The sequence below is a fragment of the Ooceraea biroi genome, chromosome 5 (genome assembly GCF_003672135.1).
Source record: "Ooceraea biroi isolate clonal line C1 chromosome 5, Obir_v5.4, whole genome shotgun sequence".
In the NCBI taxonomy this organism is placed as follows: domain Eukaryota; kingdom Metazoa; phylum Arthropoda; class Insecta; order Hymenoptera; family Formicidae; genus Ooceraea; species Ooceraea biroi.
Window position 1 is genome coordinate 1761018 of NC_039510.1, and position 27765 is coordinate 1788782.

General features: G+C 47.6%; 1 protein-coding gene across 4 annotated transcripts in view; it reads left to right on the plus strand.

The window, feature by feature from the left end:
* Window positions 1-27765, plus strand: part of LOC105279217 (teneurin-a) — a 458941-nt gene that overhangs the window by 126954 nt on the left and 304222 nt on the right. For all 4 annotated transcript variants that reach the window (XM_011338851.3, XM_011338852.3, XM_011338854.3 and 1 more), the window contains exon 3: window positions 21559-21617. The gene's annotated coding sequence lies outside the window, so the exon portion shown is untranslated. The remainder of the gene's footprint in view (window positions 1-21558; window positions 21618-27765) is intronic.

Here is a 27765-nt window from a genome sequence, read left to right on the forward strand (position 1 = left end):
GACGGACGTCGTTCCGGGTCGGTCGGGGTTGCGGAAGAGAGAATGGGGACCGGTGGAATCGCGTTATAAGACGGAACGCGATGAGCCGTTATCTCGAATTTATCGAGGGGATCGACGGATAGGAAGCGAATGAGCGAGCGCGCGTCCGCTTTAAAAGGGCCGACGTTGGTTGCCGCGCTGCTGCCGGTGAAAAGGCCGCGAATAAATCGTGCCCGCGGAAGCGGATAACGCGTGAATCTAGAACGCCGAGGAGAAAGAAATCTGGTAAAAAGCAATGTCGTGTGTTGTCTGGGTTATAGCGCGCTCGAAAATACAGCTTCGTTGAGATCAATAAAACCTCAATCCCGTCCTGGCCCGCGGCTAACGGTGTTCTCGAGAAAGCTCTCGCTTCTTTTATATCCGCTTCCCGATCGCCCGTCGCCGAGGAATGTATATTAAATGGCACTAACGTCGATTAAAGCCGAAGCTTTGTTTCACCCCCAATCGCGCGTTATTCAACCCCGTCGCGTTTTTTCGGATAAACCCGGAAATTGATCACGTTGTTGTGCATCGCACACCTCGGTCATTAAATTAATCATGAATCGCCTAAATAAGGAATAAAGCAAAGAAAAAGAACCCTAATTTGCGGTCGTGGATATCTCGCGTGCTTAGGCGATCTGCCGGAAAGTGGAATTCGCTAAAGTTAATCGGACGAATGTTAATCAGACGCGACAGCGATGAAAGTCGCCAGGCGCGATGATCGATCGGAGGGGCGGTCGATCGAATCTACGAACGTGCCGGAGATCTTCTGACCTACGTGCCACCGTCCGGCGAAACAACCGCAATCGGATCCTGCGGCGGCGATTACGCTGCGGCGGCCGCAAAAGCGCTTTAACCGAATGCACGTTCGCGGCGTTACGCCGACATTGGCGCACGGCCACTCGAAACGACGGCACTCGTAGTCGCCCAAGCGAATCGCATTAATGATGGCCGGACGACGGACGAGGATGCTTTATCGTGGCCCGCCGTGCGCGCCGTATGCGGATGGACAAGAAGCCGTGAGCGGATAATTATACGGAAGTTTCCAATTACGGATAACGCCGTAGCGAGTAACCGTAGGTGTTAGCAGTCAGCCGCTATCTAATCCCGAATCGAGTGGGCTTCCTAGGACCACCAGCAGACGTCGTGTGCATTAAGAGGATAAGCCGCTCTCCGTGATCGTGGTTTAAACGCGTAACGCCCGCGTTGCCATTAAGCGACTCCTATTGCGTTACGCAACCGAGCACGATATTTCGCGAATTCGCGAGAAGACTCGCCATTTCTGTTGGTGATCGTTCGCGGATTAATCACGAGAATTTATGCTTGAATCTGGGAAAGCCCTTATTTAAAAAAAGAAAGATACGTACAAGAATATCCTCAAACCTACATCCCTCTTCTAACATCAGTTTTTTTGTCGGATTCTGAAAAGCTGCATAGTATGGTATGGCAGATGAATTATTGAACGGCAAGCCGCGAAAAAATATCCAGAATAGTCGCTCTCTTGTCGATAGAATTGTAACGAAGTGAGGCACCGTTTTGCGAGCGCCGAAAGGATCCGGAAGTCCAATTCAATCAGGAAATCCAAACGAGCGAAATGCTGGCGCGCGCGGTATTTATGTTTTACGCAAATCGAATCGGACTTAATGCTCTCGCCATATTCGACAGTGTTAAAATAACGTCGTTAAGTGGCTGGGAACTGTGACGCGCGGGCTTGCTCAGATTGGCGTTTTGCCCGGCGGTCTTTTCTCCGATGTGCGGGACGTTTTAAGCGGTGCGGCCGTCGATTACACCGGTGTGCGATTATGTGCGTGCATATACATTCGACGGGGCAAAATGGTCTTTCGGAGGGTTGCGCGGGCTAAAAAGAACGTTACTCTTAATGAGCTGGCCCACCGCCAGTTCCTTGTCCGATAGACCAACCCACTCGGCAACCCGAGTCAATTTGCTCGGCCGCGGTCTTTTGGGCACAAAAGTGCCCGCCGTCCGGTAACTCCGCCGGCGAAGAAAAATGCATCGTACATCTCAGCGTTCTCAGCAGCTTGTTCCACTCTGACGTTAAGAAATTCTATTTTTTTTCTCGCAAGCGTCTACTCCCGCAAAAATGGAAGAGACCGTTCCGCAGCCTTCACGTGCAGTAATTTACGTCGGATAAAAATGCAATGAGCAAATGATAATATAATTTCTCGCACGCGGAACAGATTTCCATACGTATCACTCGCGTTATAATTAGGTGTGGAGATATACACGTGCGGCGGTACGTTTCCGCGAGCGGTCTCCCACGCGAGCGCTCGCCTCGGAAACCATCGCGAACTATGACCTCAAGTTTACGCGATATACACGAACACGGTTGCGGCAGAGAAATCCGAAGAACGAGGAGCGGAATTACGGGAATTACGTTGATATCGGTCTCGCGACCGTATCGATCGCTCGGGATCCCTTTTCGTAGAATGCAATTTCGAGTATTCGTCGGCTCTTTCGCGTTTCGTTACCCCCGATGATGGATTACCCCATTACAAGCGGATTTTTTCTCCCTTTTTCCCCTTTGCTGTCTTTTTCTCTCTACCTCTCGTCTCTCTCTCTCTCTCTCTCTCCCCCTCTCTCTCCTTCTTTCTCTCTCTTTTTAATAGGTTCCTCCGAACTGACCCAGTATCATACAGCATAATAATAGCCACTCTGCTGGCGCACGCCAAGCTGAACCCGGCGTTACCTCTTATTCCTTGAAACAATGGGACGTTACTTTGTTTTCAGACGCACCGTCGCACTTCGGGCCGGTGAGCATACGCGAAATCTAATCCATATCCTAGCAAGGATGAAATTTACTACTTTAATAACACCACGTTCCGCTATCCAAGCGCGGCTCACTCGCGTGTGCACGTATGTACACGCGTAACATACACCTACATACGTAACGGGGAGATACGCGCACCCACGCCAGCGGGCGTACCAATGTTCTCCAACTTCCATCCAGCCTCTGTCCGAGAGGCGGGAACGATTTCGAGTATTCGGGTCAAGTTGTACAGCCGGTTGTTTGCCGGCGACCGTGTACCACACCGCCAGCCTGCAAAACGTAAATCCGGTACAAGCGTGGCAACTTGTTCCCTGTCGGAACGGAAAGTAGGATTGCTAATTTAACGGCGGAACACGACGCCACGATGTTCGTTATCCGCGCGCAATGATATTTCTCTGCGGTGCGAAACAGCGTCAGACCAGCGCGTGTCTACTGACGTATCGCAAACGGAAGCTTCCATGTGTACACACGTGCTGCTCAAACTGTCCACGTATGTCGGTGTACCTCTAAGCAGACGCGAATTGCTTATTGAGTCAGGACTTCCACGTCACGCAATCCTCGATATACAGCACTAAAAGTCAACGTGATTCGATTCACCCTCGTGTTACTCCGCATCTTGATATTCTGATGATCGAGATCGTCAAGTACGGTTCATCGATCTTGCGGTTTTTTTTCTCTCGCTTGTAAATGTATTCCGAGCTTGCAGAAGGGTGCAAGTATGTCGCTCTAAAAATTTGATGCTGTGCTTTACCGCCGTTGGAATTTAACGGTCAGCGTGCTCCCGAGCGTAATACTCTTACGAATATATGGGGAAAGAAAGTTTCGAAAATCCGGGAAAGCGAAGCGAGAGCGGTCTCCGGTAGGATAGGCTATTTTCGTCGGTATACACACGCGCACGGCGCCCCCCGTAAGGGTGCAGATTGGGGCGAAGGAGCCGCTCCTTTATTTTCCTTACCTGCGTGGGATGGTCACGTGCCGCGACGCACGAAGGGTTCGGGGAGGAAAGGAACAAGGGAGGAAGACGATCGTGGAACGAAAACGGAAGAAGGGCGGGAGGGCGAGACGCCAGGGCCAGGATGGATCCTGGATACATAACGTAACGGATGGACAGGCAGGCTAAGGTTGGATGGGTAAGGCTATACTCCAAAGCTAAACTACTTTGCCCGGAGCAAGACGGAGAGGGACTGAGGAGGTTACAGGGCTTGAGTGCTAGCCGCTTGTTCTGTAATCCAATAGAGAGACCCTAAGACCCTTCCCACTCTGCCGGCGATATAGGTACACACGCTACGCGTAGGTACTGCACTATGTACGTCGTATACGTACACGTATGTAAATTTCAATACGGTGCGAGTCGAGGGAGCTCGCGTTTTTCTAGCCCGTTTCGAGTGGAAACAATCCACGCGGTTACGGAAACCGGACTTGCTGTCGAACACCGGAGAAATTCACTGGCGTGCACCCCTTTCGAGAGTTTACCCCTTTCGGTGGTAACAGAGAGGTTTTCGAGAGGCGCGGAATATGCGGAACTTCTAGACGACACTCCGGGTGACCGACCTCGCGGATGTTCCAGCGGTGGAACGTGCAATGATTTCCAAATATCCCGCAGCGTCCGGGATGATTGGATAAGGCGCTCGAGCTGATACATTATTTATATTTATGCGAGCATAACTCCCACCCTTATTCGATATTACGAAAACTGTGAATACGCCGCGCAAACGCGCCGTGCATCCCGATGAAAATCCGAATCCCATTTAGATCTTGCTTTACAGGATCTCCATACTTATTGCCATTCCTATTTATTTTATGTGATTATCGTCAAGTGACTCGAAATATATTCATCGGGTACTCTATCAATAAAATGCCATATAATTGGGACATTTAGTATGACAGTTTGAAGATACATCCTGTTCATGTACAAGAGCTGTCACCAACAGTGAAATAAAAAAACAGTAAAAAATCAGTCTTTAAAGTAGAACTAATGTTTTACAAATTACTCTCAAATGCTGACTGCATTTTAAACGGTCGCACATTCGTCTGACCCCATTTACTATTCCGTGCATAAAATCTCGAGGTAATACGTATATAATGCGTTTCTCTAAATGCACCACTTTCCGGTGCATGTACCTTCATTATATTTTCATTACTATTTAAGTTTTGTAGGAGCAATCCTTTATATAATCAATTACAGTGCAATTATTTTATTGATAAGCGCACCTTTCGGCGTGTTTAATATATTCCATAATTTAAGAATAAATTATTACGATCAATGTATGTAGCAACGCATCCGCACGTTTAACGTACCAAACATACGAGAAATTGCGAATGCTGAACGTCAGCGTGTCGTACGGGCAACAAAGCAAAGAGTCACTGGTAAATTTTGCGATATAGAAAAGTGTCTCGTCAGCAGCTACATAGAATTCGCAGTATTAGAGGCCCATATCACGTAGTACCTCATCAGCGGTGGAATTGGCCACTCTTCTCGGGCATCAAGTTTTCTTGACCTGAAAACTTGAAAACCATGCCGCTTACATGGGAATGCGACCGTACATGGTCCTACCCTGCACGTTTATCGCCCATCTCAGGCAGCAGCGTTTTACGAAAATTGGAAAGAATAGTGTAAACAGCGAATATCAAAATTGCTGCTCCAATTCTTGAAAATTTAATTTGTTTCATCAACAAATCGCGATCGCGCTAAAATCGATAGAACAAAAATTCTCTACGTTTTCAACGAAAAGTTCTTTCAATAGAATTTTACTTGTTACTTCACAATTACGATGTTTATATAACAGCTCTGTCGCGAAATTGCGATAAAATGTATTCTCGATATTAAATCAAGCATGCTAGAAGATATCAATATCCACGGTGAAAACCCGCGGTATAAAATTACTGAAAGGGTAAAACAGCGCCGGGGGTAGGATACCTTGCGAATTATCCTGTGCGACGTACCGACGACGGGGTTGTACCCCTATCACGGGGGCAATTTTACTCGAGGTGGTCGGTAAGGAAGGATGTTACGATAAAGGGTGGTTCGTTGCCGGTGGAGCATTCCGCAACCCTTCGCGAACGGCACGCTACGGAGTGAAACTCGAGCGAGGGGGTTACCAGTCCTAAGATGATTTTTCTATCGCAGCAACGAGCCAGCAACGGTAACTTCCACTACAGCTTGCCGACGTAATCGTTCGCCGATAAGCTCGCGATTCTAATATTCCGCGATACTGCGAACTCGCAACCAGCTGCCAAACGCTGTTGCTAATCGCAAAACCTATATCATTATTTTTAATCATGCCGGCAACTGCATCAAGAGATCCCGGCATCCAACCTGCTTATCCGACATCCATGTTGCATCGAACTCCTCGAACTCGAAGCAACTTGACGCTGTTTGCTTTGTACCGACGCAAGGGATGAAAATTCTGGCCGCAGCAATGAAACGATTCTGGCCACCAAACGTCTCGAGTCGCGATCAATCGAAAGTAAGCTCACCCTCCGTGAGCTTACATCCCGCGCGATTTCGTACGGGGGTGTTTTACTGCGTCGCTGCTCGTAAATGCGGGTGCACCGTCTCGTTCCGGGATATCGATTTCACGGCAGCGGATATTCGTCCGCACGTGTCTTAGCGCGCGCTGGGCGCTTCCACTCGTAAAAGCGCGACACCCTCGCGGCGGTTGCCGAAGCCAGATGTCACAGGGTGAGTGACGGTCGATGCCGAGGTATTTTCTTATGTATAAAGGTACTCTGACGTCCCGGCAATAAGACAGCACGTCGGAAGGGCTGAAGGGACTGCCGATAGCTGTGACAAGCGCGCGCGCGAGCGAGCGAACGAACGAGCGAGGGTGGACTTCTCCTCGGTACTATAGACGTTCTTTCCGCTATGTCTTATCATTACCGCGCTGTCTTCACTTACACACGGAATTATACATGTATCTGAGCGATGCAAGCGTCATGAGGTACGCCACCCTTTTACCTCGCACAGACACAACGCTATTCTCCAGTTACACTCGTTCATTTTTACACAACGGTGTATTGTAATGCGCCGTGGGTCGCTACCGTTCCAGTTTTAAACGAGCACGGGGATAAGCGTGCAAGCGTAAGTAACTCGTGCTGACGTCGCTTTGTGTGACAGTCGTTAATCATATAACGAGATGACAAATATGAAATACGAGTATGAATAATGAAATATAACTTGCACACCGTACACACGCACCCGCGCGGACCATTCCGGCTCGTAAAAGAGATACGTTACGGATATATGTAGGTACGTACAATATAAATGTCACGAATATACGGCTCGTGAGTAATGCGTTTCCGTTACACTTTGCGTTTTGGAGGCGCGACAGTGACGTAAAAAGACGGAAGGGCTCGAAACATAAAGTAAATCAAGCGAATAAGGCGATAACGATTGCTCTGCGATATTGCGATGCCTGACAGTACTGGCCGACGTGACGTGGCAGCGTTGCCACGGTGCACTGAATAATCAACGAAATTAGATTTCAATTATTGTTTGCTGCATAGGAAAATGCAGAGTTACTAATATCGACGCAAATGGCAATAACCATGTGAGCATGAAATTAAATAATTTATGCATAGAAATCATTATTCTGCATCAACGTGCAAAATATGCCACCTAGTCAATGTTAATGAACTTGATCGTCTATTAAAAGTGCTATTAATAGTATCATAAAACAATATTCCATACAACAAGTTAAGAACGAAAAATACAAAATGCAAAAATACACAAAGATACGAATCAGATATTAGTCTCAAATTAACTGCAACAAGAGGCATTACTTGAATTACGTTTTTTTAAAAAAATAAAGGAATATTTATAGAGAAAACTCAAAGTTGGCGACCGCTCGCACGTGTCGTTTCCACGAGCCTAAGGAAGCGACAAGAAGAAGAAGAAGAAGCGACGATATTCGTGTCTTGCTTGGCATCGCGAAGAAAGGCAGAGATGCGCGGCAGAATCAAGCTCCTCCGATTTCTTTCCCCGCTGACATTGGAGAGTGATTAAAAACTTGATCCTACCGCGGCGCTCCATCTTTATCCATCCAGCCATCCATGGTCTTTCGTCCTTCGAGTTCGTTTTACCCGACCTCCAACCTTTCGTTTACGATATAGGATAGCGGACAATATGGCGGAGTAATTGTTGTTCAGGGGGAACCCGGAGACGATGAGCAACCGAGCTTGACGGGGAACGGTTGCAGGAGCGAGAGCAATGAGAGAGAGAAAGAGAGGAGGCAAGAGGGAGGAAGAGAAAGAGGCTTGACGGTGTCGGATTACTGCTGGCATTGTGAAGTCCAGACATGGGAAAGAAGAGGAGAAAGCAGCAATGGCAGGACGGGGTGGAAGTGTATAAGAACAGTGGCACGAGAGCGGGCACGGCGGATAAAGTGGAGGAGATAGGCAGAAGGCGGCTGGGACGAGTCGACAGTAGAAGAGGGTAAAGAAGAAGAAGTAAAAGAAGAAGTTATTAGAAATACCGTAAGAGAGTACAATACCACATCTACCCCGGAGTGAAAGAGTAAGGATGCGTAGGTGGAAGGCTCACCCTAGTTCCTTCTCTTCTTCTCCCTTCGCCCTTCGGCCTACCCTTCGTATCCCGGACAACGTCGGAGGAGTCGGCTTTCGCGGAACGTCGGCAGAATCGAGAGATGGCACGAGGATACGAGCCACCGAGAGAAAACGAGAGGAAGAAAGAGTGAGAGCGCGTAAAGGAGACTCGCTTGTATCTTGGCGCTTTCTTTATTTGCCGCGATTTATTTTATGACACACACGCGCGCACTAACAGTGCGACCGGGTCGTACACAGCGAGCCGGGGTCCCCGTACCGTGTGCCCAGCCGAGTGGAAAAATGTGATATTCTCTGACAAATGGACGGTGGCGGCTCGTGGCAGAGATGTACGTTTAAATGCGATTGTTTATTTCGTGCTCGATTGCGCGCTAATACCAATTTGCGACGTCCCGACGGTTTATCGCTCTTAGTCGCGACGTTCTGACGGAGCTAAGAAGTTCCGGGCGATCATCGGTGTTCCGACCAAGCGTAATCCTCCTTGTGTGTAATTCAGAGCGTGTTTGTGGAGTAACGATACAAGCGGAGCTTACGTTTCGCGTAGGACGCTAATAAAATTAAAATGGCGTTACTTAGCGTTTTCATGCGGGATTCCATACCTGGAATCGATGTCTCCGCGCTGCGGCAGGCGTGGAGAATAATTTTTCACGCGAGCTCATTTGTAACCGGTAGCGTGCGCGGTGTCGCGAGTTAATAAACGTGTAGCTTACATGCGCAATTCAACGGTTATCTCTTGCAGTAACTCCCGTGCATTACGGTACGCGCACAATTTTCTACGTCCCTAACATTAGACGCTGTCCAGCGTGTGTCTATTATCGCTAGTAGTCAGTCTAGTCAATAGTCTATCCCGCTTGTGCTCACCCGTACGCGGCGGATCGGCCCGTGTTCCACATTGTGCTTGCTCATTGTCATGTCACTAATATTCTCGCCGGTCTCATCAATAATTTCACGCGGCGTGAGCACGGTCTTACACGCGTCATTTCGATATGATCATCCACGTTTATCTGCGCGTCAAAGTGCACGCGCGATCGCAGCAGTTTCCTTTCGAGTGGATGCATTTTCTTGTAGTTTTTTTGCAAGTCCATTTGATCAACATTTTCGAAACGATCAATCGTAACGTAATCTGGTAAACGATCACGTACCGCACTTTGCGACTCCCTATTAATAACTCCGAAGGAAGGGCTCGGGAAGGACAATCCTTCCCTTCATCACGTTCGCGCGTACATTCTGGGCGCGAGGGAGCCATATTATAGATGGCACCGGTATGACATCGTATAGTCCGATATTGCTGTTGTTTTCAACGACAAAAGAATATTTGTGGCGCGGAACGCAGACGCGATCTCGTGAGTGCGAAACGAGGAAGACTTTTCTCGGGGTGTTGGTCAGTTGTCGAAGGGGCGTCGGGGCGAAGGAAAGGAATGAGATATCGATGGCCATACGAGCACGCCGCCGGTAGTATAGGCGGTCCCGTAATTGTTATCCGATGGACCAAGGAAAAGGGCCGGCCCCGAAGGATGGATGTGACGTCACTAGGAACAGTTTCACCTATAATTGGATTTATGATCGGAGCGCACCTCCGCTTCCGCGCTCGCGGCCACGAAAATGTATTATTTAAGCGTATTTCGATCGAGTATTTGTAACGTATGACAGCGCAGATACGCGCGCTCGCGGTGTATGTAGTCCGTTACCCGGATGTCTGAACGGCAAACAGGAACTCGCCTTTGGATATTTATTAAAATTCCGCTTTGGATATTTATTAAAACTTGCCTTTAGATATTTATATTAAAATTCCCTTTGGGTATTGATTAAAATCAACGAGACGCGTTTTCATTCGATATCCGATACGGATTGTTTAACGCAGCCAGATAACGCGAAAGATTTGAGATGCAAATAACGTTAAATTAAGAGTCGCGATCAAAATCATAATTGGTGATCGCGCTCATGCTGCAGGGGTATCCTCGCGTTTACACGGCGCAATCGTGGCACGATCGGGGCAAAGTTTTAATTACCGGTATCAATTCGCATAACTCGCAGCCGAGAATTCAGGGCTTCTCCCAGACAAGACCGAATGAAGTTGAGACGCGGCGCATATCGCCGCACGTCGACGGAGAGCATCATTCCTCGCAAGTTTTAATTGCCGCCGTCTATTAATGCAATGATTACGAGGTAGCGAGTGATCCGCGCTCACATCGACATCTGTTATGCAAATACCTCGCGGTCTCTCGCAAGGAATTGTTTTTTCGGGGCTGTACGTGCTTCCCCTTGTGCACCCGCGCGATAATAATAAAACAAATTATACTCCACCGGCCGTTACAGACCGGCAAAGTAAATCGAGTCTATTTGTACGTCTTCTTCGGTTACGCGCGCTCTGCTATTCTCAATCGTTGATTCAACTTGTCGGTACGCGCGGTATATACGTACAGCGCGCCGGGCATATCACTGTGAAGCTGATTTCACAGTGATATGCTCCGTGCCTGCACCAGCTGAATTGCACTGATTGTATTCTCATGCAAAGTGTGTCGTTCGTATTGACTACACTGTTCCGCTCGTATTACTGATTACACCGTCGCGACGTAAACGCGCGCGTGTATGCGGTGTCTTTGCGCGAAGATGTGGTAATTTCTTTCGTTGATGCACATCGTGCTGATCGAGTTACGCGTATTTTTCCGAGCAGGGTAGCTTGGTAAACGCTGAAATGATAATCCTCGCGCGATAAGCGAATAGCAACGTTGGAAAACGTATGAACAGTCGTTTCATTAAATCGTTATCAAATATGATTGATTGTCGGACTAGTCAATTACGGTATGTTGTAACGGTATGTTGCTGGAATGCAAAGAATCATTTTTCACCTCTTACAATAGAAACATAATCAGATTTCGTAAGGCTGGGACTATCTATCTACGCTCGAGAGGGCCTGCCTCTAATCTTTTTCAATAGTTAATAGGATCAGAGCGTTAATCAATCAAGCGCGAGGCAATTAACGTAACCTTTTGACAGGCGTTCTGTCCAGAATGCGAGCGTCTGACGTGGATTTCTTTAATCAGTCACCCTCAATGCGGGAAGTAAAGAGACGATGGGACACGAAGAGCGGACGGGAGAGACGAACGGAAAATAAGTTGTAGCGCAAAATGAATCGCGCAAGTGAAACTGACAGGTAATTTTTTAATAATTGAGGAACAACGACTGTGCGAAACTTGCTTTATACTTTTGTAAAATTATCCGGATATATAAACCTTTTATATTGTGAAATATCCGTATACAGGATTGTACAAGATGCGGAAACTTTCTTACGGTTGTGTTTAATCATCCAATTGTTTGACATGTTTAATAATCAAATTAATACAAGGTGGATCGTGTACTAATTAAGTGCTCGCGGTATATCGATAATACCAGTCTTCGAGGGAAATTGCAATTTCCACGAGAACTACGTCGTTATTCTGCGTGAAATATAAGAAACCATTCGTTCCCCCTTTTCAGATTATTTAACGAAGTCATCGCTCATTTCCCACGCGCCCTCCAATTCGATTCATCCGTGATTTTAAGAACGTACCTAACAATTTGACTTTCTTACTTGGCGTTCGTTCGACCACCCTTGAGGAAAATTGCCGCCCATTTTTCTCCGTCATCCGGCGCTCAACCCCGACTTGTAGCCGCCGCGAGTTAAAATCTGAAACTCGGGGCGGTACGAGAGAGGACGCGTATCTTACCTCTAGCGGAATAATCCTCCTCCAGCAAGCCCGCGCTAAATGACGAGTCACTTATTTCCAATTTCTAGACTCGTTTCGGGCGCGTGAATCCTCATAATGTGCGAGGTTAGTTGCGATAGATAATGTGACAGCGTGAATGTCATCATCAAGCCGCATTGTGTTCATGAACGTTGTATTATACCGAATATGATTATACCGAATGCTGTATAATGTATGGTTCCTGCCACAGCACCAAATTTATGCATTATCTGCGTGATGTCACACAGAACGTAATTATATGATATAAACGTATACGAATGAATGAAAACACGTGTCTTTAATGATCCCTGACATATCATTCGGGAACGTGTATAAATTTAGATGAATAATAACACTTCGCTATTACCTACGCGTTACGTGATGTGATGGATATTTTATAGAAATATAACAAAATTCTCCAAAATTTCGGGACGATATTTAAAACCTGTGGTGTGCTTGTGATGTGGTAACAGAGAAGGAAAAAGAGGAAGAAGAAGAAGAAGTGGGAAGATTAAGGGAAGCCGAACCGCGGAAGTTGTTAAGTATCAAATAGGATTCGCCCCATTACACCGAAATACCCTCGTAGCTCGGTTAGCCCTACTTAGTCCGACGCTTTCTTATTTGCACCCTTCATACCGACAAGGCTGCACACTTTTATGATTTCACTTTACATCATTACGCCAAACAAGCTGTCTTGTTATTGCTATGTTACGAAAACAAATCATGTCGATATGCTCAAAAATAATTAATTGATCAAATATAACTGCAAATATTTATTCTCGTATAATTTACTCAGAGTTTTTAGAAACAAGATAAATTTGTGGAAGCTGGGAAAGTGGATTAATATGTTGAATACTAAATAATTGGAAATCATTAAAGATAATAGATGCGGATATTGGGGGCAATTAGCGCATTAAATATTTGTTTCATTATCGTTTGCAAGAAATGCTAGATACCGCTGCAGCGGAGGCGAAAGATAAAGCGACTACGCCGGTTGTCGGGAAACGACAGTTCCGCGTCTCTGATTTTTCGCTCGGACCACGGCAAGAGCAATTACTTTAGGAATGATCGTCACGGGATAGGGCAGAGTGAACTTGCTTAAGGGAAGCGCGCGCAGGAGGTGGCACGGGATGCAAGAAGTGGATTGTGCAGCGACAACGTTAATAAATCTCCGGTAATTAGAAAGAATGTCCCGGGGAGACGAAATTGCCAGTGGGCCCGACTTGGTCGGCCTGTTCATTTTTTACGCTACACGAGCGCGTTAAGATCTTTTAATGCTCGGTTATAAATGATTTGCGAAACCGGAGCCGCCGTGCTCCACCAGGAGGGACGCGCCGTATATACATACTATATTCCGACAACTCGACGACTACTTGCTCATTAGTCACGCCGGATTTCTTAATGATTCAGCTTAAACGTAGGCTGTGCACCGCGAACGGTATCGATTATCGATACAAGAAGGACAGATTAAATGATAAGTCCTTTGTAAGGGAAAACGTTTCTCCCGCTTTGTATCAACAATTTCAATCGGCTGCCGATTGATGTTTGGTGCGTTGCGTGAAAATTCACCGTCACAGAGTCATGTCGATGCATTCAGAGAAGCTACATGTTTCAATGTACGAAACCAAGATTCAAAATTCACGCAGATTTTGCGGGTGTAATTGATAAATCTAAAACGAGTACTCCCTGGACTTCCACTGTGGCAACAAAGAAAAGTCGTCACTGACGCTGGACTATAAATCAGAAGGTAACAATTCCATGCGCGGAAATATATTACAGTTAAACGTCTCAATTGCAGCGCGCGACGCACCAGCAGGTCCGGTTGGCGATACTAATTAAGTGCTAGTGTATCCTCCTGACGGGGAAGCCCCAGAATCCGGAAACGAGGGTGGATGTAATTAGGATGAGTCGTGACGCCCGTAAGCGAGGAAGCCTCGACGCGGCGCGTCTCATCGCCAGCCAACAAACACACGTTCTCTATGCAAAATGCACGCGACGCGTATCCAAGCCGATTGTTATCGCCGGCTCAGACCGCTTCTGTCCGGAGTACTGTGCATCGGTGCACAAATAATGCACATGGCCAATCCGCTCGGTCACCAGGCAAAACGATCACGGAGAGCGGGGATTGCGCGATGGCCATTCTCACCCTCGACTTGGCTCCATCGTTCGGGGGAGGATAGGAAGAGGACACGCAGCAAACGTTCGTCCACAATCGTGGGAAACGCGGTGGCGGCTGCAGCTATTCGGACTCCTATTAATGTTGTACAGTCGGCGCGCCGAATTAGCATAAAGTTCCACGCCGGACTGCGCCCGGAAAGCAAACTTTCGCCGAAACTCTACCCGTGTGCACACGCGCCAACTGTACGCGACTGCAGTGTGTTTTGCCCGCCGCGTTTCATCCGCGTGTTGACTCTGCTCCCGGAAATCAATTTTCCGAATTTTCGCGATAGGCCTGGACAGTGGGATGTAAAATCCTGTCAGGAAGTCCCAATTTCGACTTGTTGATTGAGTAAGGTTCGAGGTTTTTGATGACTTCAGGAATCTTTTTCACTGATAAGCGACCGAGTTATTTCATCGTATCGGAGTAGGATCAAGAATTTATGCAGTGCATGATGAGATCGCAAGCAACTCAACGCTACGGCTGATAATTTGTATGAATTTCGTGGAAATAACTAATTTAGCAACGAGCATTCAGTATATCATTATGAATATTTAATGTAGTTATATTGTAATAGTTTATGGTTATTGTATTTATATTACATATATTATATATATATATATATATATAGTTCTCTGTAACATACAATTATGATCGACGCTGTTTAGCACAGTAGCATATGCTGATAAATAATTCAAGTCAACTTTCAACGACAGTAATATTATCATATAAATGTATGTTAATAGCGTTTACATTACGTAACCGTATTAATTTGTACTTGTATAAATACATATATTTAATACATATAATACGTATAAATACCTATATTTCATACTAATATACTTCCCAACATTGTTATTTTAATACACATGTCCTTTCCCTGTGCCATGATACGCTCTAAGTAATATTCAAGTGCGTTTAAGTACGGCGAATTAGGACATTTCGGGTAATCTCCAGCACTTAGTGGGTTAAGAGACGACCATAAAAGTGCCCCCGTTACGAGTCGAAGAAACTTTATGCGCACCTACTTTCTCTAATTGCTGGACGCCAGAATCGCTACTAAATTTCCCTGACAGAATCAGCCACACCCCATCCAGAACTCATCAGGATAAAAGTCTGGAAGACGGAAACACTTAGAGGGGGGGAGGGGAAAACTGTTAATAGGGAGAAACGGTAAAAATTCACCTACTACCGCGTTAGCATATCGCTCGCTCTTCGAGTTTAACGCGACTTTGGCGTACCAGATCGCAATAAATATCCCTCGTGCACTTTTGAAATTATCGCTCGTTCCGTTATTCGATTGACGAGTTTTCAAAATTACGAATACTCGTGATATCCCATTCCTTCTTATCCGAAGAGTTTCCTCGCGAGTGGCCGAAGGAATTCACTGTTCAACGTGATGATAATAACGCTTCGGAAAAAAATGTCGAACTTCGAGAGGGCCGTTGGGAGGAGGTTTTGCGGGGGGTTCCGCGAGACCGTTTTACGGTATGTAACGATCGCGTGCGCGCGGTACTTCGTGACTCTTGAATAATAACGAGTACTGATAAGACGGCCTAGCATTAACAAATAAAACACTTTCTAGACGGAAATAAGCGGTGTTCCGGGATCGAGATAATGCCTAATAGAAAAACTTGGTCGCGCGCGGCCGCTCAAGTTTTCGTACTTTACGCGGACGCTTCCGTAAGATTAATTTAATACGCATTAAGGGGGGAAAAGAAGCGGAGGGAAGGAAATCGCCGGTGTGCGCGTTCGGGGACAATGTAGCACCGCTGCGAACGAATCGCCGTTACGTCATAAACGCGCTGCGACGCAAAACGGAACAAAACGTCTTTTTAATTATACCGCGTCTCTAATCGTCCCCTTCGTTCTCGCCCTCTTCGATCCCTCCCTTCCTGCGCCCGCACTGTCGCGCTGCCGCCGGCTAAGTATTTACTGCATCCGCAATTACACCTCGGCTGCAACACGGCCGGACTTTTTTCTCGGCGGCAGATCCGTTATTCCATTGAAAGGTCGTCGATATCCGTGATGCTTGCCTTTAAAAAAAACTGACGGGTGAAATGAAATACGTCATCGTCGATGGCGATATTTCATAGTTCCGGGCGATCGATTTCGATGCGAAATTCCAACGAGGGACGTCACGCCGCCCACCGCTCTCCTCCCCCGCGGCCACCCCCTTTCGCGATCAGAGTCGTTCCAGCTGCAAATTAAAGACGTTTTACTCCCGTACCACCGTCCACCGTGTAAAATATTCACTACCGTCGCGTCTTCGATTTCCCGGAGACTCACCTCGTTACGCAAACGGTGACTTGGTGATTCTCATTCAGCGATTCGCGCGCGAGTGAATTTGTTAAAACGTTCAAACGCCATTGCAATTCGCTCTGTCGAGTCAGCGAGAACCGGCGCGGGATGATCGCGTGGGAATTGCGGCTACGTTCGAATAATTAGCGAGATGAGGTACTTAGCAAGTATCCGCAGTAGGCCGCATGGCGGCCGAGAGGGAATCTTGGGTGACGGCGACGGAGACTCCACGGTTGGCTGCCGCACGGCTCTGTAATTTCGATAATTATGGGTTAATGCGTTTAGCCACGTAGCAAGACACACGTAGCAAGAACATGATTCCGGACGTACGTGAGATACCTGCAAATTAATTGAACGATCGCCGCACTCGACCAAATGACATACTATTCCTTGATTGTTATGTAGGATTATAGGAGATATATATCTCTTAATGTTATATACAATATGTTTTTTATACATACACAGAAATAATTAAATATATATAATTTTTATGTGCATTTTATGTGTTTTATTTTCCTATGTGTATGTGTGCATGCATTCAATTCTCTCTCGATAAAATCTCGATATAAAAATTTATGTAATAATCTTAGCGAAGCACGCAAATTGAAATAAATCGCTTCGCTCGAATCTAAAGTTTTAAACGTTCATGTTGCAGCTCACCGAGCGTAAAACGCAATTACGCGAGCCTGAAAATGTAACTCTATTAGACTTTTCACGAAGCGTCTGAATAAGACCGTCCATTACCACTCGGCTACTAGTCACCTGTGCGTTACTGCCGACTGTTACCGCTAGTCCTTTATTACTACTAATCGTTTATATGACTGGTTGGCTGTTGCTGGCAGTTACTGTATACGATCAATATGCAACGCCGGTGGTGCGGGTGAGCGTCCTGCTAATTTGCGGAAATCCCCGATCTCGACGTGGAAAATCCAACGTTGTACGTGAAAACGTTTGCGCGGCGGCGCGGCGGGAGACAAACTGCGCCAACGCGCGTTCGAGTTTTGACGGCGCCGTGCTCCTTAAAAGCTTTCCAGGGCGGGCAAGGAGCTTGCCTTTATGATGAAACAATATCGTACGTTGCCTTTTTCAGGCAGCCACATTTCTTCCGTTCCACCGGCGGCGACCTCGTCTCGCCTACTCACGGTTTTCGTCGCCTCCGTCCCATCTGCATTCCTAGTCCCAACGAGCCGCAAAGGAATTTCAATTTTAAACAAAAGTTTCCTGACGGCGGTAACCTTTCTAGCTCTGCCCCTCCCGGTCCCACACACCCTCGGCGTCTACCTCCATCGCTGTCGACATCGCGGATTCTAGACGCGCGTTCATGCATGGCCCGACCCCGTCAGCTAGGTACATCGTCTCTTTGTCTACTAACATGTTTCGTTTGTGTCTTCCCTGCCCATTACAGGCGGTGCGGTCGGTTCTCCGTCTAGCAATCTCTTTCATTTTATAAAACGTTCCATTTCCTTGAATTTATGTATAACTAGAGCATATCGCGCGCACCAACTTCCCTTAACGCGATTAATTCATACGGAAGATCTCGGAAGATTCTAATTATTCATTTCTGACAATCCGCAAAATTGTAAGCGCCAAAAGGCGGATCGCGCTCAACTCTCGAGAGTTTCCGAACAAAGGTACTCTCCTCGCCTCGGTTAAAGGAAGCAAGAAAACTGCAAGACTCGAAGACGAATCGTTACGTAACATGCACAGGGAAAGGCAGGGAGCATCGGGTCGCGAGTCTTCGCCGCTTTTCCCAGGATCGTCGATTTTAATGCCCCTGTCTGCGGAACGTCCGGACAGAAAAAGCACCGAGTCGCCGAGGGGAAAAATGGTAGCAAGGGCGACGATAAACAAACGCTAATCCATAAATCCTCTTGCAAACGGCAGAAAGCACGCGCAATATACGTACTCGCCGACTCGAGACGTACATCAGTGCTGCGTCTGCTGCAATATCGATAAAACATTGATCCGCCATTCGTGCCTGAAGTCTCTTGTATAGGATTCGCAATGCCGTTAGACATCCCCCTCACTGCGCCGCGCCACGCTGCGCCACGCCGAGCCGGGCCGAGCCGAGCCACATTCACAGATGCACCCGAGCGCGCGTGCATACGGAACACCGCCGTTTCGACGGGATTATATCCGACTCTCCGCGTACGTGCACCCGCTGTGCCCATCGAGCGTGCACGTACGCGTCTGTCGGTATCATGATCCACACGCGAATCACGAAAGCCGCCGCGCATAATTCGACGCTAATGGAATCTGGGTCGGGCCGCGAGACACGATCTTTTCTATCGCGACCCGCGCGATCATGGAGAAAAAGTGCATGTCGTTTAGGGAGACTAGCGGAGTCCTCCTGGGCGATCTTGGATTTTCGCAACGTGTATTACACGTAATTCGCGAGCCAATCTCGTCAAAATGTGAGATACCAGGCTACCAAGAGACGTTTCGGCGTCAATCGACCCTATAAATTGCGAATTACTGCGAGCGAGTTACCGATGTTTGCCAACCCCAGAGCGATAAAACATCTGGCCGATCCTCCCTCTCATCCGGGAAATCCGCTCCGATCCATCAAACACTGCGATACTCGCGTGGCGTGGCGTAGGATTGCGCGGCCGGTCCCGAGTTGGTAGCTGATGCCGCGTGACACGTTTGTACCCGTACACCGACGGATTAATGTTATTCCCGGTTGCACGCGGTTCCGGTTTCCCGACCCGACCGACGGATCAAAGCACGCGGAATCAGGGAGCGTCCGCATTATATCCGGGACGACGGCGCTCGGCGGAGATCTCGTCGTGGATCTCGATGGCCTATCATCTCGCAGGCGATACCCGCTTCTTGCCGGATCAAAGTGTAGCTCTGTCAAGCAACGAATTGGCAAGCGCGATCTCTCTCTGAACCTCTGAAGATCGCGTCGTAATTATAAGGTCGGCGGGGAACGAGAGAAGAACGATGGGGAGAGTCGAGCCGTGGCGGAGGCGAGCGGAAAGTGCCGGGCTGGGAGACGAACGGCGGCTCAAACACCGCGGCGCAAAATTCACAATCTAATCCAACTAAGCAAATTACTCCCAACTTCCTGGGCGACAGAGCAGCGCGCGCGCGTCCGCTGCTGTCCCTTCGCCCTGCATTCCTGGTAACTTAGATCAAAGAGAGCCGGGCGTCGACGTCGCGCGGGGATATCGCGCCCGGCAACGTTTCATCTCACGACGCCCGTACTTCCGGACCGCCTCCTCCTCCTCCTCTCTTTTCCTCCATCCTGACCATTTCATGGCCGGTTCGCAGCCCGGCTTGGTTCAGTTACGGCGATCGGACGCGGCCGACCGTTCCCGCAATCGCGCGCACGTGAGATCGAAGCGGACGCTCGCTGGTAACGAGCGCATCGAAATGCATAGCTCGTTGCGCGCGGTGATACGGTGCGAGTTAACGCAAGCCAATCTCGATGCGCACCGTTTCGTCAATTTCGATACCGTTACGGGCTGTTTGTACCGCGACTATTGACTTTATGGCTCGTTAAAGTGTCTTACGTAATTGCCGTGTTCTACGCGGCTCACTATGCCGACTGAACGTGTTACCTCGATACCATTCAGCTCGCCGACGAAATAATTTTGTGTATTTTCACCGAGAGCAACGGCGCACCAGACTTGCAAAGTACTCGTGTCCAAATTGCCACGCGCGTATCGCAGAATTGAGAATTATACTATCGGAATAATTCGATATCGCATACACGAGTATCGGCGTGTACAAGGAATCGCGAGGAGAAGCTTTCATTGTACGATTTCAGTATACCATTTAGCGGTGATGAGCTCGCAAGTATGCTCATTCGCAAGGACGCTCGCTCGCTCGCTCGCTTTCAGCCGAATAGCGCACTCGCGCGATGGAGAGATCGACGGGGATTGACGTCGCCGGATTGCCGAGGGGTGGCACGAGGAAAGGTAACACTTCCGGAACGCAATATCATTCGGAGCGAGGCGGACCGTAATTCCCACTTGCCTGGTCTTTGGAGGCGAGGCAGCAGAAGCTGCGTCTGTTGATTATTCGGCCGGCAAACACGGCGCATTGTTATCGATTGGGCCAACAATCTGCCGCCCTCCCCTCCATATTGACGCAATACTGCCTCGCAGTTGCATAATGAATGGTTGGCTAATGACCCTACGGAGCTTGCGGAAACCGCTACGAGAGGATGACGGCGGGAGCCTGGGAGTCGAGCCACTTCCGGCATCAAACATGCACCGCCTACGCGAACGAGTTATCCCGAGACATTCGTCCCGTTCGCGGGAATGGCGCGATATATTATTTATCGCGTGCTGTATTATTTACCTCGTACAAAATTATTAAAAAACATTATTTCAGACTGGCTTGTGTAAATTATTGTTGATAAAATTATATATTTCTGCATCGGTTACCTCGATGTCTAATTGTATTATTCATACTGCTAGTATTGTTCACATTATTAATATTCATGCTTAATTTAGCAATAATTATGCACTAACGGGTGATCGTACGTTATGCTTGACGGCGGGGAGAGCTTGATAAAACGCGCGACTGCGCGAAAAAATTTATGTGCACGTGTACCTTTCACCTTTTATTTCACTTTCTCGGAATTATAACGTCGCCTGACGTTGAACATGAAAAGTTTTACATATTAAAATTATCTTTATGTAGATTACTGCATAGCGTGTGGAGGCAACAGACATCTGAAATAAAATGCGGGTCGCTTTGCATACATATCTAGTCAGGCATTCCTGCGGTGCTTTCTAAGAACCAGCTACATTAATCTTCGAGCAACGCATAAATTGAGATTTATCTGCGCTAAGGAGCTTTGCAATAATTAAACACTTGTTACCGCGCACATAATTTAATAAACGTTAAAACGCCAGAAATTGCGTATGCAATACAAACAGTTGTAACTCATTTCATCATTTAGCACGATAAACAGTATTCATGTGTGAATTAACCACATTGCCAGCGATAGCCAACAGCGTGTCTGAAATTACGTTATTTTTTGTTTTCAGCTCTGTCGAGTACGCGGACGGTAATAAGCAGATTCTGACCACTAGCCTGACGCATCACTGTAAGTATACACAATGTTTTTAAACAAAACAAACGCTTTTTCGGCATTTATTTGGTAGCAAGTTCAGAAATTAAGCGCATTTTTCCACAAACAATCCTGCGAGAGAGTGCACACAATAGCGCATGATGCGCTTAATTGCGTTAATGAAACTATTACGAATCGCAATGATGAAAATTGCACTGAATAGGAAGAGCCTCTTGCTCTCAGGAAAGGAAGAAAAAAAGTCGAAACTCGGTATTATCGCGAGTGCAGCGGGGATTCTCTTGGGCCGACGCGGCAGGACTTTTCTTTCGCATTTTCGTCGCGTGAATTATTCCTTTCTCGCGGGGACTCAACGTCGTCTCTGCACCGTTACGCAACTTGTACCTCAGTACATCCCGGCTGTGATTCTTTTGTAGCGGTAGCCGGCTTTCCGTCACTTTGCACGGTTTGCGTCGCAATGGCGGCCACGGTGAAACGTTAGACGAGGGTCGCGACTTTCGCATGAAACTTCCTCCACTTTTGTCCTCGCCGAGGCTCCGACGCTATAACGACTCTAATCTCCTTACGCTCCAAGCTGTTTTTGCCGACCAAACGAAAGTGCTTACGGCGTTGACCAGTCGAGTAAGAGACTTACAATTTACTTCTATCTAAGAGGCTTTGCAGGACGCGCAGAACGTTGTCGCTATTCCGGGCTTTATTTAATGTTCATGTCATTTTACATTTGCACTATGCCGTGAGCTTATCTCGGCACCGCCGCGCCGGTGCCGCCGCCCGGTGGATTTTCCTCCCTTCTCGTCATTTTTTTTCATCTCCTTGCGAATGTACCCCGAGCGAGTGCCGTGACATCGGCGAGGAGCAAGAAAATCCGTCGGAGAATTTTTTTCGTCGTCGGAGTGGCAGAATTAAGGGCGACTTCAGAGCCGTGAAAGGGCGCGCGAGTACGTGAAAGCATTTACTCGCGATGCGGGATCAAGGGGATACAAATTCTCATGTGACAATCGCATCACGTAGTCCGCGCGGAATTTTGCAACACCCGCTGTAAAGAGCAACTTCTTGTTACCATAATTGCACGAATGAGCGTCGAGAGTGCATGATTAGTCGGTGTACAGAGGCTTTCTAAAATGTTTAATCTAACTTCCGCCGCCGCGCGTGCTCCACTAAACAAAATAATGAGAAAAGTTCATATAAACGAACAACCATCAAACGCTAACTTTTATTTACTTTTGTTAATTTGCTTTTAAATTCGGATAGGGCGACTCGGAGCGATTTGTAATTAGAAACACCCCCTCAGAATTTCCGTTCTCGTAAACGTAGTTACATTTCGAATACCTGCGATATACTTGCGGTAATTCCTGTAATTCATAGCGCACGTCAATCTAACGTGATTGCTAATTCATGCGTACGTTCGAGAGACCATTCACGCCTGTGTGATCATCGGAACGTGACTTTCGTTGTACCAGCGTTAAACTTCACCGGGCGTCTAACGCGATAATCAGACAACAGAAATAATCAGATTCACTGATATCTCACCGAGATGCGCTATTGTTACGGAGTTAGCGCGTAAGATGTGCGCGACGTGAATCTGAATCCGGTAGGTAACACTGAATGTTTTACGCGACGGGAGTGTATTAAACGGTTCGTAACATCTCCTCGCGCGAAAATCCACCGACATTCGCGAAATTTCGTTTCTATTTACAGCTTTACTCTCCTGCACGAGGTTCTAGAAACGTTTCAGAACATTTCACGGATGCAGTGTTGAATGAATCATCTCGCGTTCCTACGCATGACACCCTAGAGGCTTTCGAAGGACAATCCAATTTCCACGACCAGTCTTTCGTTTCAAGAACGTTGTTTTCTGCAGCTTGGGAAAGTGACAGTCTGAAAGTCTGGAAAATCTCCTACCCTACTTTTTGTTCTTTCCGTGACGTCACACATTATAGATTTTTTTTATCGAATTTATCTTCTTGTAAACTGAGGGAGATTAAGCGTCGCGTCGCGTCGCGTCCATTGATGATTGCATAACGTCGTTTTAATTTTGTTTACGCATATACGTTTCTGAATTATTTATCTTTGTTTATGAAGCTTGGTCATTAATGCACAAAACTCTGCGGCAAATCCATAACCCGTGTATTCGCTTGTGGTATTACGTTGCAATTATTGCAGAAATTAATTATTCCTCGTAGAAATATTTCAGTTTATCGGCAGATTCTCATTCGGACATTTGTTATATTTGCGCCTGCTTTAATGGCGCTTCAATTAAACAGCGTATTCAGTTTTGCGTCTACTTGCAGTTTTCTGAGAGTCAAACAATTTTTCAAAGACCATAAGGTTAAAATTCATAGAATTATTTTTTCGTACAACGTATTCGCGTTACATTCATTATCGCGTAGAATTAAATGTCATTCCTGAGATTGATAATTATCATTTTCGCGGTACGTAGCACGTTCTGTGATACGACATATCGTCCTGGCTGGCAGTGTCACGGGACAAATCTGCATCTTCTTCGAGTGAGCCTCGAAAAACAGATCAGCGCCGACGATTGCGCGGCACGTAATCTCACCCGGGGAATCGTTAAATGGTTCGCGCGCGACTTCGTGTTAGTGAGAAACGACGTTCATCTAGCAGCATCCAGCGGAGCCAAAGTGGGTTTACATCGCAGTTAAGTTTCATCGTAACGCCACTCTCCCTGCTGCCAGGGTGCACGGATGCTAAACCGTCTTTCTCCCCACTGCAGTCAAGTGACGACGTCGCGCCGGCTGGATTTACCGACCATTTGGCAAATGAAGACGAAACTACATCGTAGATTACAAGGCAGGGGTTGGGGTGCGTACAGCGAAATGAAGTGCCGAGTATCTTAACGCGTCTATCGATACAGACTGCAACGCGGTTGACTGTCGACTAAAGATTTCGATAGTGATCGATCTCTGCGTGAGTTCTGTATGAGAGTTTTGTTATTTAAAAAAAAGAAAGAAAGAGAGAAAGAAAAAGAACGAGAGTGGCGAACATTGCTCGATCGATCGCTCGTTGAGACGAGATTTTATTTCTCGGTGATCGTGTTTGCACCGTGATGTTTCCGCATTCCAGTTCTTGAAGAGCGCTCCGGAGATCGCGCGGAATATACAGAGAGACGATGTCACGTACGTACATCTGTGATTAAACAGAGGAGTCATTACCAAGAATAATTGAGCTTCAAAGAGTCGCTAACAATCGACTTTGTAATCACTGCAATCGAACGGAACGGTCGTTAGGACCCGATGCCTGCCGCCTCTGATCTCAAGCGGGACGTCTATAAACGACGCGACGATGGAACCGTTTGCTTTCTATCGACTGCTACTTTGAACTTTCGATAGCGTTCGGTCTATGACACGTGGGAGCTCTCTTTCGAAGTAAATTAAACGGAAATCGTTACCTTCCTCCTCTTATTCCTAGCGTGTTTCCTCGCCTTCGTCTTTCGTTGTCGCAGGCACTACGTTTCAGAGCGCGGCAGGGCGTTTCTTTGTGACGTAGAGCATTAGACCGCCAATAGATTCTGCTGATCGTCAAAAATAAAATTTTCGCGCACGTGCGAAGAGTCATTTGACGCGAAAATTTATTACACCGAAATACACACAGGATATACTGATGGAATTGCAAATTAGATACTGCGGTGACACTTGCATCGGCGACTAATGAGCGCCGACAGCCGACAAGTAAAATGCATCTTTTCAAGAGAATTTTCAAGGTGATACATGCATAATTTGTCTGCGAAGAAATAATATGCCACGAACTCTCGTGACAGATATTCGATACTTGTTTGCGTGCCCATGCGAGCGTTTACCGTGATAAAAATTTCCGGGGAAATAAATACTGCCCCGACACTGGAGCCACATTCGTGTCAATATATTCACGCCCTGGCGATGCCTCGTGGTTTTTCGATTTTGCCGGAGTAAACAAAATTTATGAGCAAACCATTCCGCCGTAATGTTATAATGCCATCCATCCTCATCGATTATCGCCGCTTTTAATAACTTCTATCTCGTCTCCATGAATCAGCATCAGTTGCGCGACAGATTTTGAAATAGATACGTTGGAAATTCTTTTCATCAGACGAGACTCATCTAGAATAATCTCAGCGGCGAAGCAACAGATTAAACGACAAATGCGAATCGAAACGAGACGCGAGTTGCAATCTGTGGAGCTAGTTTGCGAAAATTAATTTATTCGGTTCAAACGTTTCGTCCTTAGAATACTGTAATCGAGTGAAACTGCAACGTCCCCGTCATAAAAATATTTTTAGAGAAAAAATGGCATAATAAATACGAAGTATATAGAATGCACGTATACACAGCTTTCAATTCATCCTCTCACCCTGAGATTTATCGGGATCTCGTGAACAAATTGTGCAGCGCGAAAAAAAAAACAAGAAAAAAAGAACGGAAGCGCAGCGCGCGTCGTTTAATTCGCCGATACGAGCGGATCCACTTGATCTGACGAGCAAGCTCATCTTCGTGAGAGATAACGCCGGCCGGGCACGATAGGTCGCGACAAAAGTTAACGAGATGGTGTTAATTAAATCCCGCACGGTCGATCGCGGGTGGGAAAATTTGACAATGGATGCGCCTATACGCTCACGTCGGGGTCGCACGGGATATGCACGCTCATATATACTCACATACGTGCACATGTGCGTGCATGCATGCATACGTGCATCGGTGTGTGTATGTATGTATATACACGTCAGCTCGTCCATGCACCGACGCGCACATCACCACCGCGGCGGATCGGACGGACGGAGGACGAACGGGCACGGCACGGCACGGCACGGCGGTGGTCGAACTCCGATGAATCGATGACCGCTTTTAGTAATGATGTGTACATGGCAGGCCATCCTCGGCCCCGATGGAACGCCAGGCTGGGGTCAACGTAGGACGCGGCCGCGGCCGCGCCGGAGGATCGGTAGATAGGTGCAGCGGCAGGAGCACCGGAGTTTGCCGAGGGGGACTTATTACGTCCCTGGAATTACCATATAAATTATCGCGTGATGAACCCGCCGGAGTGCGAAACCGTGCACGCTCCACGCTTCGGCCTTTGTCGAGGTTTCGGTTATGGTTAATCGGCCACGCCGTTTAATTGACATTCCGCCGCCGCAAAATGCCGCGCGGAGAGACCGCGCGCTCGCTGCAATTTTCTCCATCACGCGCGCGAGCTATCCGACACGCGGCTGCCGTGATTGACGGCCGCGTTTAGGCCGAGCCCGGTCTCTGCGTCAAGTGCCGGGATTGCTCCTGCACGACGTAAAGACGTCTCAACGCGGGAGACGCTGGTACCCGACTCGCGAAGGAATAGCGTTACCGATCTTCATTGACGTCGCAAATGGTTCTGGAATGGTCGTTAAAAAGTACAAGCGATATTTTCTCGAAAATGGATCATCGAGCGAAATGGCTCGCCCTCTCGCTCGCAGTTTGTCGAACGGGTGTGTTTGAAGCGGGCAACCAGAGATGAATAATTGACAATCCTTTCGTTTATCACAGGGCAGCGTTCGTTGCTTTAAGTACACGAGTAATACCTTGTATTCGGTGTACCGTGCATAATATAATTCTGTGCATCCGGAATTAGCGCGCCAAAGCGCCGAGAAATCCTCACGCCGAGCCGAGGGTAAATTCGTTTCCGCAAGCGCGCGCATGCAGTATGCGTCATCTAAATTATAAACAGCCGCACAGCACATGTGCCGTAATTACCGCGTATCCGAATCTCCATCGGCAGACTCGGGCGCTCAACGGGCGCCTCGAAAACGTTATTAAGATTAAAGCTGTATAATTATACGGCACGATGATATCGAGACAGCGGCGGTGGTCCACGGGGCGAGCAAACCACGGGTGAGTGTACCTAATATTTAAGACTGCGGAAACCCTCTCCCTCTCTTGACGAGCAAGAGAGGGCTTCGCGCGGGACCGATGAATATGCAAAGGTCTTTCTCGAACCATATCTGGCTACGCAGACCGCTACAGTCGATGTTTCATGCATTCAGATGCCCTTCTTACGTTCCTCGGAGGCGGACGACGGGCGTCGCGGCGCGGACAACGTCGTCTACTGTTACCTTCATTAGACGCCGTTTAAAAACCCGGTCCACATTTCTCGCGGAATTCCCGCGCGGCCCCGCGCCGCTATGCAAATCCCACTCAATTCG